Source organism: Charadrius vociferus, unplaced genomic scaffold, assembly GCF_000708025.1.
Source record: "Charadrius vociferus isolate BGI_N301 unplaced genomic scaffold, ASM70802v2 scaffold484, whole genome shotgun sequence".
Classification (NCBI taxonomy): domain Eukaryota; kingdom Metazoa; phylum Chordata; class Aves; order Charadriiformes; family Charadriidae; genus Charadrius; species Charadrius vociferus.
The window spans coordinates 329,162-341,094 of NW_009648074.1; the positions used below are offsets into that span (position 1 = coordinate 329,162).

At 50.8% G+C, this 11,933-nt stretch overlaps 1 protein-coding gene across 1 annotated transcript in view; it reads right to left on the reverse strand.

Moving 5' to 3' along the window:
• Nucleotides 1-11,933, reverse strand: part of ASIC2 (acid-sensing (proton-gated) ion channel 2) — a 541,834-nt gene that overhangs the window by 24,187 nt on the left and 505,714 nt on the right. The window lies entirely within an intron of this gene.

The following is an 11,933-nucleotide window of genomic DNA, read 5'->3' on the forward strand; positions in this document are numbered from 1 at the left end:
TGGGGGGCTCATTTGCAAAGGAAGTTGTTAACTAGGCATAATTTGACCTCGAAACCGAGTTACCCGCGAATATGCGTCCACGCCTGTGGCCAGCAATGCCACCTCTACATCTAAAGAGCTTCTGTTTAAAGATGAGTCACTCTTTGTTTGCTTTGCTTACTACGCCTTGGTATTTTTCTACTGTTTTATTATGCACTTCAGTTTTTAACAGCACTGCATTCAATCCGAAGCACTGGTAGACTCCCGGCACCAAGGAATCACAGCCGCAGAGCTGTTACGCTAAGGGCTGCACAAAGATTTGCAGCAGAAGACACCAGACCATGGGGTGATACAGGCAGAAGAGAAGGACAAGGGCGGAATAAGGTGATACTGGATGACATGAGGTTTACAGATCTCGGGAACCCATCGCTTAAGAGGATGCAGCTCTGCTGACTCGATCGGGCAGCAAAGGGATGAGCCTTCCTCTCCCAAGAGGACTTGCTTGGGCCCTGCTCACCCGGTAGCTGTCAAGGGAAACGAAGTCAGACGCTGCACGGGTGGGAAGGGGCTTCTGCGTGGACTTGTCAGGCTCAGCAAGAGCATCCACAGTGCTCAGATCGACCCCATTTACACCTAACCATCCTCTGAGCTACAACACTCAGCCACGGCCAAACCCATCGAGATTTGGTCCAAGAAGGTTGGACCAGAGACCTCCGGCCAGACACGCTGTTGCCACCTTCATCCCCTACTGAGCAAACCAACCCTCCCCACCAAGCACAAACCAAACCACACATTTCATTCAGCTTTTGGGAACAGACAACATTTAAAAAGCCCTGCTCTGACCGCGAGGCTGCTTTTTTAAACTTCATGCTCTGCATCTGCAGTGACCTCTTGACCAGCAGCATCTCCACATCTCAAGCATTTGATCTCAGCAGCCTTTGCAGGCCGAGCGGCTGGAGCAGGCCATTAATAATTAACCTTTTAAAGCCCAGCTTGTCTGTCTAAGGCACTGGAAAACAATTTGGAGATAAATCGGATTTATTAAAAATTACCTCCCCAGACCTTGCCTACTTCTGTGAAGTTCTGGGATGGTGGCGAGCTCTCCACGCGCTTGGTTGGGGCTCAGCTCCAACCAGTTGGAGTTGGACTTTCAACCAGTCAGAGACGTACTGATGTGCAAGGCTCACTTTTGAACATGCACTCCCGTTGATGCCTCTGGTGCCCACGCTAATCTGTCTGCCTGTGCTTTGGCCCTGCGATGCACCACGCAAGGCAATTATTTATTTTTGCCTTCTTCCAACAAAAGCGCTTTTTGGTACGTAAATAATGCCATGATTTAGGGCATGGAGCACTGCTATTGCATGGGGTGGCACGTGGCAGATGCGGAGCTTGAGTGCATCTCCTCTGAATCCTGTGTTGGTGGGACACTGGCACAGACACTATGAGTTTATTTTGACTTTTCCCTGCGTTGAAGCCCCCCGGAGCGAGATTGGCATTGACCATCCTTGCTCTCGCCTTCCACTTCTGCTCAAGACCCCTTGACCATGACCCAAATCACTCCCCACCACCTTCCCATGATGGGGGCTATTGCAAACAACACAGCCCCATCACTGGGACCCACCGTGATGAAAACCCGCCTTGCCTTTGCCTTGCTCAGCCACACTTGGGCTCCCCTCGCTCCACGAGATGTCAGATGGATGTTGACATGTCCAAGCTCTCTTGCTTTCTGCTCAAGCCCTGCGTCTGTCCACCCACGGGGGTCCCCTTTGATGTTCTCCTCCCTGCCAACACCTCCCCAGCGCAGACTCTCCAAAACACCCAGCGCTGAGGGTGAAGCCAGATTTCCCCAAAGCCTTCGGCAACGCAGAGTGTCCCCATCCAACCTCATCGCTGCTCAACAGCACCGCAGCAGCCCTGGGCTCCGCAGCCGATTCGGCACCCAGGTGCATATGACCCATGGGCAAACACACACCAGAATGGGTTCAAACCCTCTCCTGAGCGCCCACCAACTCCTCCAGTTTCAATCCCGATTCTGTTATTCCCATGTGACGCCCACTCCTATCGATCCCACCCGGCTCCATCACTTTTCCTGGTGTTGATCCCCTTCCAACACTTCAGAGGAGATACCATATGCTTCCTTCAGTAATTACCTGACAAGTTGGAGGAGAAAGCTTCTATTTAGCGTAACTTGTTGGGCAACGGGAACTGTTTTGTCGAAACATTTTCCATTTGAAATTATCCTACCCATTTCTGCACCTGCCCTGGCTCCGTTCAGCTCTGACTTAATTCCACCTTATTTCCCACGACCGGGTGCTGCGCCCGGGTCCACCTGCAGGTAGAGCCCCGTACATCCCTATCAACCAAACAAGCTACAGCCCGCGAGTATCCACGAGAGACTTAAAAGCAACAGGGTTTGTAATTTTAAATAGAAAATCCTGGCATGTAGCCAGTCATAATCACGGAGGGGAAGGAGGAGGTATTTTCTATGCCACTTTGGTTTTAAAACACACAGTTATTAATTTTCATCATCGATAATAACAAGAAGAACAAAATAAACAGCAATTTATTTTTTTTTTTACAGAAAGGCTGCCAAAAGCCAGGCAGCATTCATTGTTTCTCCTGCAAGAACCACACGCGAGGATGAAACTATAAACATGAAACGGGCTTTGAAAAACTGTCACTTCTCCTAAAAATTCATTTTCTACAAAATAGCTGCTTTCCACTACGAGGGAAAAATTAAAAGCTCAGCTACAGAACCCTTTGATGGAATATGCCTGGACCAGTCCTCATTAGTTGCATCTTAAACGTTTGCAAGCTCCCTGCTGGAGCTGAGAAGTTTTAGTCTGCGTTAAACATTTGTTGCAAGCGTAAGGAGAAGGTCTCAGAGGACCCAGAAGCTCATGACCGTCTGCTTTTGGGTGCATTTACCTCGCTGAAATGAACGGCTCTGGGCAGAGCAAACCCAAAAAGGCTGGAGAGGTGCAGCCAGGGGTGTGAACATCCACAGAGACACGGCCCGGCCATGGTTTTGCCAGTTTTTGCATCATTTTGAATGGCTTTTTCTAGCGGTACCTCCTGGAAGGACGGGGCTGAGCGCCAGTCTGGGTTGTCGCTGCTGTTTTGTTAAACCTGTTTCTTGTAATTGCCCATCAACGGGGGAAAAAAAAAACCCTGAAAACCCTTTGAATTGGCCCAAATCCCAGAAAAACTTTAAAAATAAAATCCAGTGAATCGGGGTTTGGTTCGTACCTTATGGTTTTTAAACTAATTTCGTGATGTTGACCAACCACAGACTTTCACTCAATCTCTAATCCCATTTTCAGAGGACAGAGCCCGTAAATTCATTTCTTAGTGCATCCCAGGTTGGGAACAGAGCAAAAACTCCTTGATGACTGCATTTTGAAAGATGTTCATGTATATTACTGTACACAGGACAGTGTTTTAAAACAAATCCCGAGCTGCTCTTTTCACTGAAGGATTAGAGGAGCGTTAATTAAATTGGGGATTAATTCAGCATGTGCTTCAAGCTGGCTGCAGGGTATTATACATCGCGGATTGCACAGCTTTCTGTTTGTGGCGTTGGCTTTCCGGGACTTTGTCGGGGCTTTCTGCTTAGAGCATCGCTCGAAAAATCTTAATAAAGCTCCAGCTGACTGTACGCTTGGGTGTGGGCTACAAAGTTCGTCCCTGTGAATATGCGAGAAGCTGCAATTAAAGTAAGAAACGCTGCCAAAGGCACGGCGCTACCCTTCTCCCCCTGCCTTATTATGTCCAAACTGATCCACTTCTCTCTGGCAATTAACATCTGAAGCTGTGCTCAGCACTAATTTATTGGGAATTGAAGATACCGCCTGAGTCACGGGTCGTTTCTAGCTGGAGCCGTCACCTGCCAGCTCTGCAGAAGACACTCCTGCTCAGAGAAAACCAAAACAGATCCCACGTGGCTCCATCTGAGAAAAGGAGATGGTATTTTCTCAGCTGGTTCACTTTATGACTGCATTAGAAGGTGGCCTGAAGGTTTATTTGGGGTAATAAACCTTCTCCTGTGCTGTGCTGGTTTCTCCCTAGACACTCGTCGTCCTTTGCCTCAGTTTCCCCACCTGTAAAATGGGAGCAATGCCACTACTAAAATGGGAGCAATGTCACTCACTGGGCTGGAAGAGTCACCCGTGTGTCTTCTACGCTCTGCAAAGTGCAATTCAACAGCGCAGTGTATCACTGGGGCACAACGATGGGGACTATCTCATGGGGACAGTATCCTTAAGGGGCATTGGCAGCACCACACACAACATCTGGAAAGAAGCACAGAAGTTCATTGCATGAAGGGTATGTTGAGACCACGGTTCCTCATCTTCCTCAGGGAAGAAGGCTCCCCCGGAGCTGGGGGGTTGCCGCGGCAGCACAGACGTGCCCAGAAGATGCCGTGAGATGTGGAGGTTCACCTCTAGTTTTTAGGGCATCCTTTGCTCAGCATCACCATGGAGATGACGTGCACCAGAGCAAGCGCTCCTCCACCTCCTGCATTGTCCCCCCAGGGGGGTTGGCATCTCCGGGACCGGGGCTGAGCACCCCAAATTGCTCTGGGTGTGCAAATTAGCATGGCCATGGCCATGTCCCCACCAACGCCGTCACCCCCGAAACCTCTCCTGCATCCCTCCCGCATCCCTCCCACACGCCCCCCATTCAGCTCAGCAGCACGTGGGATCCGACTGTGTGTCCTCAGATAACCCGCCGGGGTCCGCGCCCGCAGCTCAGCACCTCCTGAGCACGTCGGGCTCATCACATCAGTGGGGCAGCTGGGACCCACAGCGACCCAGAGGACGTGCCTTGTGGGACCAGACTTGGGGAAGTCAACTGCCGCTTCGACCAGACTGTATCTGTGCAGAAATCTTAAACAAATGCCTAACATTCACATTTTTTCATAGGCAAAAAATTATAGATGAAAAAAAACCACCACTCAAATCGCCATGGAAACGTAACTATAAGAGAGCAGGACCGGCAAGCCTACCGTGAAACAAACGTGGAATTATAAAGAAACCAGTTTAACGCCAGCGAAACCAGTTTCGCGCCCGTGCGCGTGCTCTCATTTCTACAGAAGCGTCGTTTTTTGCTTCACTTAAAGTTGCTTGGTAACAGGATTAAGCGAAGCTGAAATAAGAGTATTCGCAACAGGGTTTGGGGAGGTTTGAGAGCATCCGTTTGACAGGCGACAGAGCCGACGCGACTTTCCCCACTAAAAACCAGTCTAAAAACCAATCGCTGGAAACTTGTCCTCTGCATTTCGCTGTCGCGGGGCTGCGCTTTGGCTGCTGTTGTGGGAGCAACTGGGGACTACAAATTTCCCCACGGGTGAAAATGAGATGTCTACCGCCCGAGCTGGCAGCTGCCGGGGGAAATACCACGTGTCCCGCTCGGATGCGGCAGGAGCGAGAATCCCCGCGGGGCTGTGCAGCCTCAGCCCAGCCTGGCTGCTCCCCTGCATTTAAGAGGGATAAATTAAATGTCCAGGAGCCGCTGTGCAAGGGTGGCCAGGGGAGCATGGAGCCTGTGGTGGTCTCATCTAAGTTTTGGAGAGGTCCGGCTGCTCCCCGGTGTGTGGTAGGGCTGGTGCTGGCCCAAGGGAATGCATAAGTTGATCCTGGAGAAGACAGAAGATGTCCCTACGGTGGCTGGAGAAGAGCCTCTGTCGTAGAAGAGGGGAAAACCTCAGTAACTGCTTTCCAGGAGGTGTATATAGCATTTAGGGTGGGGGTGATAGGATGGAAAGTCCTATAGTTACAGGTTACAGTCCTACAGTCTCCTGGACGGAGACCACCCGGGCCTCACAAGGCCCCTCAGCCTTGTCCCCTTTCTGCCGGGAGCCCCAAAGGCAGGACATCCCCTCCAAGACAACCTTCCGAGCACACCAAAGAACGCTGCCTTTTCTCTCCAACGTGATCTCCTTGCCGGGGTCCATGCCGGGGTCTCACGGATGCTGCAGTGACACCCCCCGGGGTCCCCGCTGCTGCTGGAGGACTGACTGCTGCCGGCAGCACCAGTCCAAGCTCCGGGCAAGCCCTGTGCCCAGCTCTGGACACTGAAATCTATTTTCAGGCTTCTCCTATCGCCGAAGGAGCGAGGCGGGCAGCTCCAGAGTGATTCATCCCATCCCAGGGAGATGTCTACAGCAGGATGAGTCACATCCAAGGTGTTGCAACTTCCCTCCGCTGAGCCAAGGCAGCTCCTTCATCTCCGTGAGCAGCTACGATAGGATCAGATAAGCACAACCGAGCCCCAACGGGAAATTCAGGCGTTCCCTTTTCAGAGCTGTGGAATGGATAAAGGTAACCAGCTTCTCTCTCTCCAAACCCTTCCCCGTAGCTATGAAATCAAACCTTGCTGCTTCAAAGCGCTGCTGACAACCTGCAACAGGGACTTCACGTTCCCCAGGTCCCTTCGAATAAGCAGTGTTGGGTTGAAACGAGGCAAAAAAGGATCATTTCCTAGTGGAGCAACTCCTCCTCTCTCAGAGGTGGGAAGTGATCTGTGGCCTCCCCCCTCCAAACATCACCCAGGAGCTGGACAACCCAGGTAGATGTGGCTCCAGCACATCAATGATAATCTCAAGGCTACTGGAGGCTTTGATGGTGATGGAGAGCACACGAAGAGCAGTTTAGAAGCCCCGTGTGACAAACTCATCAGGTACTTCATGTTGCAAGGTTAAAGATTTATTTGGGGAAAACAAAACCAAAAGCCCCGCACCAAAAGAGCTCCCAGCATGGAAGGCCACCAGCTTGGGTTAAAGGGAAGCGAGGGAGCGGTACGAGCTACAGAGGGGAATCAATTCTCCCTCTTTACCTCTTGGGATATACTCAGAATATTTTAGTTATTTTCTCCCCCGCCTTTGTCTTTTTTTTTTTTTTTAAATGAAAGAATGAGAAACAACAGCAAGAAGGGATCTGCACAAAGAGAGGAGGGAAGGGAAGGGAAGGGAAGGGCAGGGAAGGGAAGGGAAGGGAAGGGCAGGGAAGGGAAGGGAAGGGAAGGGCAGGGAAGGGAAGGGAAGGGAAGGGCAGGGAAGGGAAGGGAAGGGAAGGGCAGGGAAGGGAAGGGAAGGGAAGAGGAGAACCTTCTGCCTGCAGAGCCTGCAAGAGGGCAGCTGAAAGGGGGATTTGGGAAGGGCAGGAGATGGACCTTGCGTCCTTGTCTCTCTTCACGTGGCCCAAAGAGTGGAAAAGCTGCAGCGAAGCTTCTACTGTAATAATCCCAAGGGATGAGGGCAGAGAGGTGATGCTTTCACCTGGCACTGCTGGGATTTAACCACGGTGCGACTCCTACAGTGTAAACTGGGATAATATATATGGGATATAAACCCCAAAACACAAGCCAATGCTCCGGGGCATAAGGCAACAGCTACACCTAGCTGGGACCCAGAGCTTTCCTACCTGCAATTCATTACTTAATCCCCCATTAAGCATTTATTTGGGTATCTTCTACTTAATTATCCCACCGTGGTGTTGGAAGATGCAGGGGATGGGGCACGATCGAGCTCCTTCACTACAAAAAGCAAGCCCGGAGCGGAGGTTTTTGCCTGCTCACTCCATTCCCAGCTCTCTGTAAAGCGCAGCCGCGATTCATTACTCACCAAGTAACAGAAGGTGTTATAACAAACTACATTAAGCATATCCGCTATTTTTAGTTAAGCATATTGCATTTGCATACTAAATCTGAGGGGCCATATGTCTCAACGTATATTATTAAAATGCTTCTTACATAATATACGGGGCAGGAGAAACCGGCAGGTCTCCAGCAAGCTGAGCCCAGAGCTGTTAAAGCGGTTTTGCTGGACGGCGAGGAGCCAGCAAATGAATATTTCAGTTCCTACCTTCTCTCCCATTAAGCTTAAGCTTTCGCCATTAACGTGGGGGGAAAAGCGTCTCGTAACCTGCTTTACTGGTGGGGTCACGCTGGGGCAGCGGGGATGTCTCCTCCCAGGTTACGCTGCTCATACCATCGCTTCTTGGTGGGGAAGGAAAAGAAATTCCCTTCCCACCTCAGCGTCCTTTGGGAATCCCGTGCGGCAGGGAAGGGTGACCGCGGGAGGGAGGATAGCCAAAAAAAAATATCCGGGGGGTTATGGGAGCCACCCCGGGTATCTCCCCCATCCCCGGGAGCTGCTGTCAGAAATCCGGAGTGAGGAAGGGAGAGATGTTCCCTCCGGAGGGGAGAAATATTCCCCGCATCCAGAGCCGGGGGTGCCGGTCTCCCCGGGCCACCCATCTGCCCGCTTTCGCTTTGGCAAGCTGCTGCCACCGCAGGGACAGAAATGATTCAAAAAAATTCAACGAAAATAAGAAAGGACATGTTTTAAAGGCGCAGAAGCGGTTCTCGCACATCCCTCCCCCCGCTTCCTTCCAGGAGCCCAGCCGCTTCCCCCAGAACATCTTGAAATATTAAAACGGCGAAAGAGCCGCTGCTAATTTTGGCTGGTAGCGGAGCCAGATGGAAGCAGATTTCCCAGTGCTGAGGGCTGGGTCCTGGCTCTGCTGCTGCCCCTTCTGGGGCGGATGGATGGAGGGAGGAGACAAGGATGCCTCGGAGGCTGAGCCCAGGGGTCCTGCCAGCTTTTGGCATGGATGAAAGGGAGATGTCATCTCCGTGTACTTGGTAGTGGAGTCGGCAGGATGTGGTTTCTCAAACTGGAGGTCCAAAGAGGTGCCGGGGAAATCTTCCAGCTCTGAGCATCGCTGGCCGCCAGGAAGCCCCTCTGCATCCCGACACCTCTCCGGGAATGTGGGTCCCATGGGAAGGCACAATAGTCCCAAAGTGGGACAGAAGAAGAAGATTGGGGTGGGTCAACACCCCAAGATGGTGGGTCACCATCCCGAGCGGTGGTCCCGTCACCGTCACCACCCTGACCTGCGGTGAGAGCCTTCATGGGACTGCAAGGTCCATGCAGGTCATCAGACTGAGCTGTGCCAGGTGCAGCTCCTCTGCAGGACCTGTGCTAAATTTACCAGCCTGGAGGATGCTGTAGAGCTCGCACCGGTCCAGCACCACTGGCAGATAACCAGGATTTTGGTCCCGCTGGGCCTTCATCCTGCAAGGAGAAGACTTCCCTCTTGAGCCAAGCTCGTGCCTCCCCATCACACGCCTGCTCTTCTCATCCTGCAGCCACTGCAACGAATAACAACCTCTTACAACTATTTATTTTCTCCTGGTCCCTCTCCAGGACATATTTTTGGAGGATGAAGCACAGAAGTCCCCGCAGGCAGGAGGACTCTCCTGCCCAGCAATTTCTCTCAGAATGCAAACCCCGGCTGGATACGAAAGCTTTGGAGTTAGGGTGCAATTAAATAAAATCACTGCCGGCACAAGGACGTTTGAAGACAGGCGGCGGGCAGAGAGGTTTTAAGCATTTCGAGAAACCTTGACTCCGTGCCCTGCCTGAATTGCACTGACAGCTGTGGTTATGTCTATTTAATTTGCATTGCCTATAAATGTCAGTGTTTTGAGTGATGTAATTCCAAAGCACTTTGGTGAACTCGGCAACTAAGTAAACACTTATTTTAATGGAAAAGGATGTGCTTCAGACGCGGTTTATGATTACAAAATGCCAGGAAAGAGCTGGGCTATCAGAGCAGGGGAAAAAAAATCAAAGTATTCTAGTTACATCAGTCAGGGAAATGCTTCTCCTGCTTGTGCGTTTGTTTGAGATTTCAAATTGTTGTCCAGTGAGGACCAAGACAGACCTGAAATCAATAGGTGATTTTTCTGGTGGTGGAGAAAAAAAAAAAAGGAAAAAATAGAAAAGAAACCTCAACCCCCTGCTCGAACTTAGGGACACAAAGGTGTAAACCCTGGTCTCGCATCCAAAGCAATGCTTCAACAACTGGGATACAGGATAGTTAGGTTTTTCCACACATTTCCACAAGAAGTTTCAGTTCCATGTTTCCTTAGAAAACTCCTCACCTTGTGATTTTTACTGCTAGCAGTCAAATGGAATTTAGACCTTAACAGAAGAAAAACCGGGGAGTCAAGAATTTCATAATGCCCATTTGTTATCTTATTTCTGATATCCTATTTTATAGCAATTTTTCACGATTGGGGTTACCAAAGCAGAGAGAGCGGGTGGCCGCGGGAGGTGACAATCCCGCAGGGTCCCTTCTGCTCCTCCAATCTCAGCTTCCCACTCACAGACCTTCTCAGGTGCCTTCACCATTTCCATCATCCACACACCAAAACCTTTTTGCACCAGAGAAAGGATTTTCCTTCTCTATGTATGTCCCACCTTCAACCCAAAGCATCGCTGCTTCCTCGCAGCATCCCCACCTCCTTCCCTTTGTCCCCCCGGAGCCCCCTGGTGTCCCCCTGATCCCTCTCTCCTCCTGCCATCCCCCAACGCCGCATATGGAGGATGCTATATATAAAAATATTTGCATTGTGTTGTAGTGCGCTGCCCACGGGAAGGCCGGCGGGGCACAGACAGTTCTCATATGGCAGCAGGCAGTCTAATATTTCCCTCTGATAAAAATAACCCGTGAAAATTACTTCTAGCGCGGCCCGCAGTGCTGCAAGGAATTTTGCTGGAGGGGGAAAAAAAAAGGGAAAAAAACCCAATTCAATCAGTGCTAACCTGGAGATTTCAGCAGAAAACAGTGTGGCTGATACCATAAGTTGCTTCTGAGTTTTTGCGAGGCACGGGGAGAAAATGGCAACATGAGGGCCCCGGGCAGGAGGTAAAATACAGCAACGGGATGGAGCATGAGGCACAGCTGGACCCTCCTGAGATTTTGGGGAGATGAGGTGGATTTTGCAAGACAGACAAAGTGAGGGAAATGCGTGGCTCCTCGTGTTTTGGCCATCTCAAGAGTTGACCATCAAGCCTCAGCTGGTCACTAGGGTCCCTCCACAGCCCATGGGGAGGGGTAGGTGATGATCCACCCCATCCTTTGAGGGCTGTTTGACTTATTTAGATGAGAAACCTCTTTTTAATGGGTAACCGAGGGTGGGATGGCTCCACTCCAGCTTTCAGAGCTCGGTCACCCTGTTCACCACCCAAATCCACCCTCTCAAGTGCCAACACACAGAAAGTAATGATGCCTGTGAGCAAGAGGGCTCCAAGAGAGTCTTGGTAGTGGAACCTCATCTGAAATACCGTCATCAGTTCTGGTCGCTAGAGCCTGATCGATGGAGACGGGGAAAAGAGCACACCAGAGCTGATGGGATGGGAAGAGGAGCGGGGAACCCGGCGTTTGGGAGGAGTCCAACACAGCTTGGGTTGTGTATCGTCTGGCGAGACGAAGGCTACGAATCCTCTCTATAAATACATCAAAGGCAAACACCAGAAGGGAGCAAAGCATTTCCGACGACAGGAAAATATTTGTAAAAAAAAAAAAGAAAATATCCAAACTACGATAAGATGATGGTGAATAAACTTAATCTAGAAATCAAAAGGTCTGGAGCCAACAGTACAGGGCTGCGCAGAAAGCGCCCTGCTAGCACAGTTAGCTTAAATACCACGTCGGGGCCCTGGACAATCATCTGTCCTTCAAGGAGAAGCTTTGCTCTTTCAACGGGATTTTGGCTGCAAAGGCTTACGGGCAGCCCCACAGCTCACTTCCAGGCTGAGGTCCTCCATCGTTCTGGTGGGCACCATGCACGCCTGTGTCTGCTCTGCACCCGCTTTTCCATCCCGAAAGCCAAACTATGGGGGAACCGGGCAGGGGAACAAACCCCTGTGTCGTGGTTTAGGCCAAATCGGCTACTGGGGACCTGAAGGACCCCAGATGGGACCGACAGATGCTCTCCTCTACCCCTCTTCAGAGAGAGAGGCAGAGGAGGAAAAAGAGACTTACGAGTTTAGAAGGAACTAAACTACTTTAATGAAATATTAATAATAAAATAAAATAAAAAAAAATGAAATATATACAAAACCGTATCAAGCTCCCGAGATGACAATCACGACACCGGCT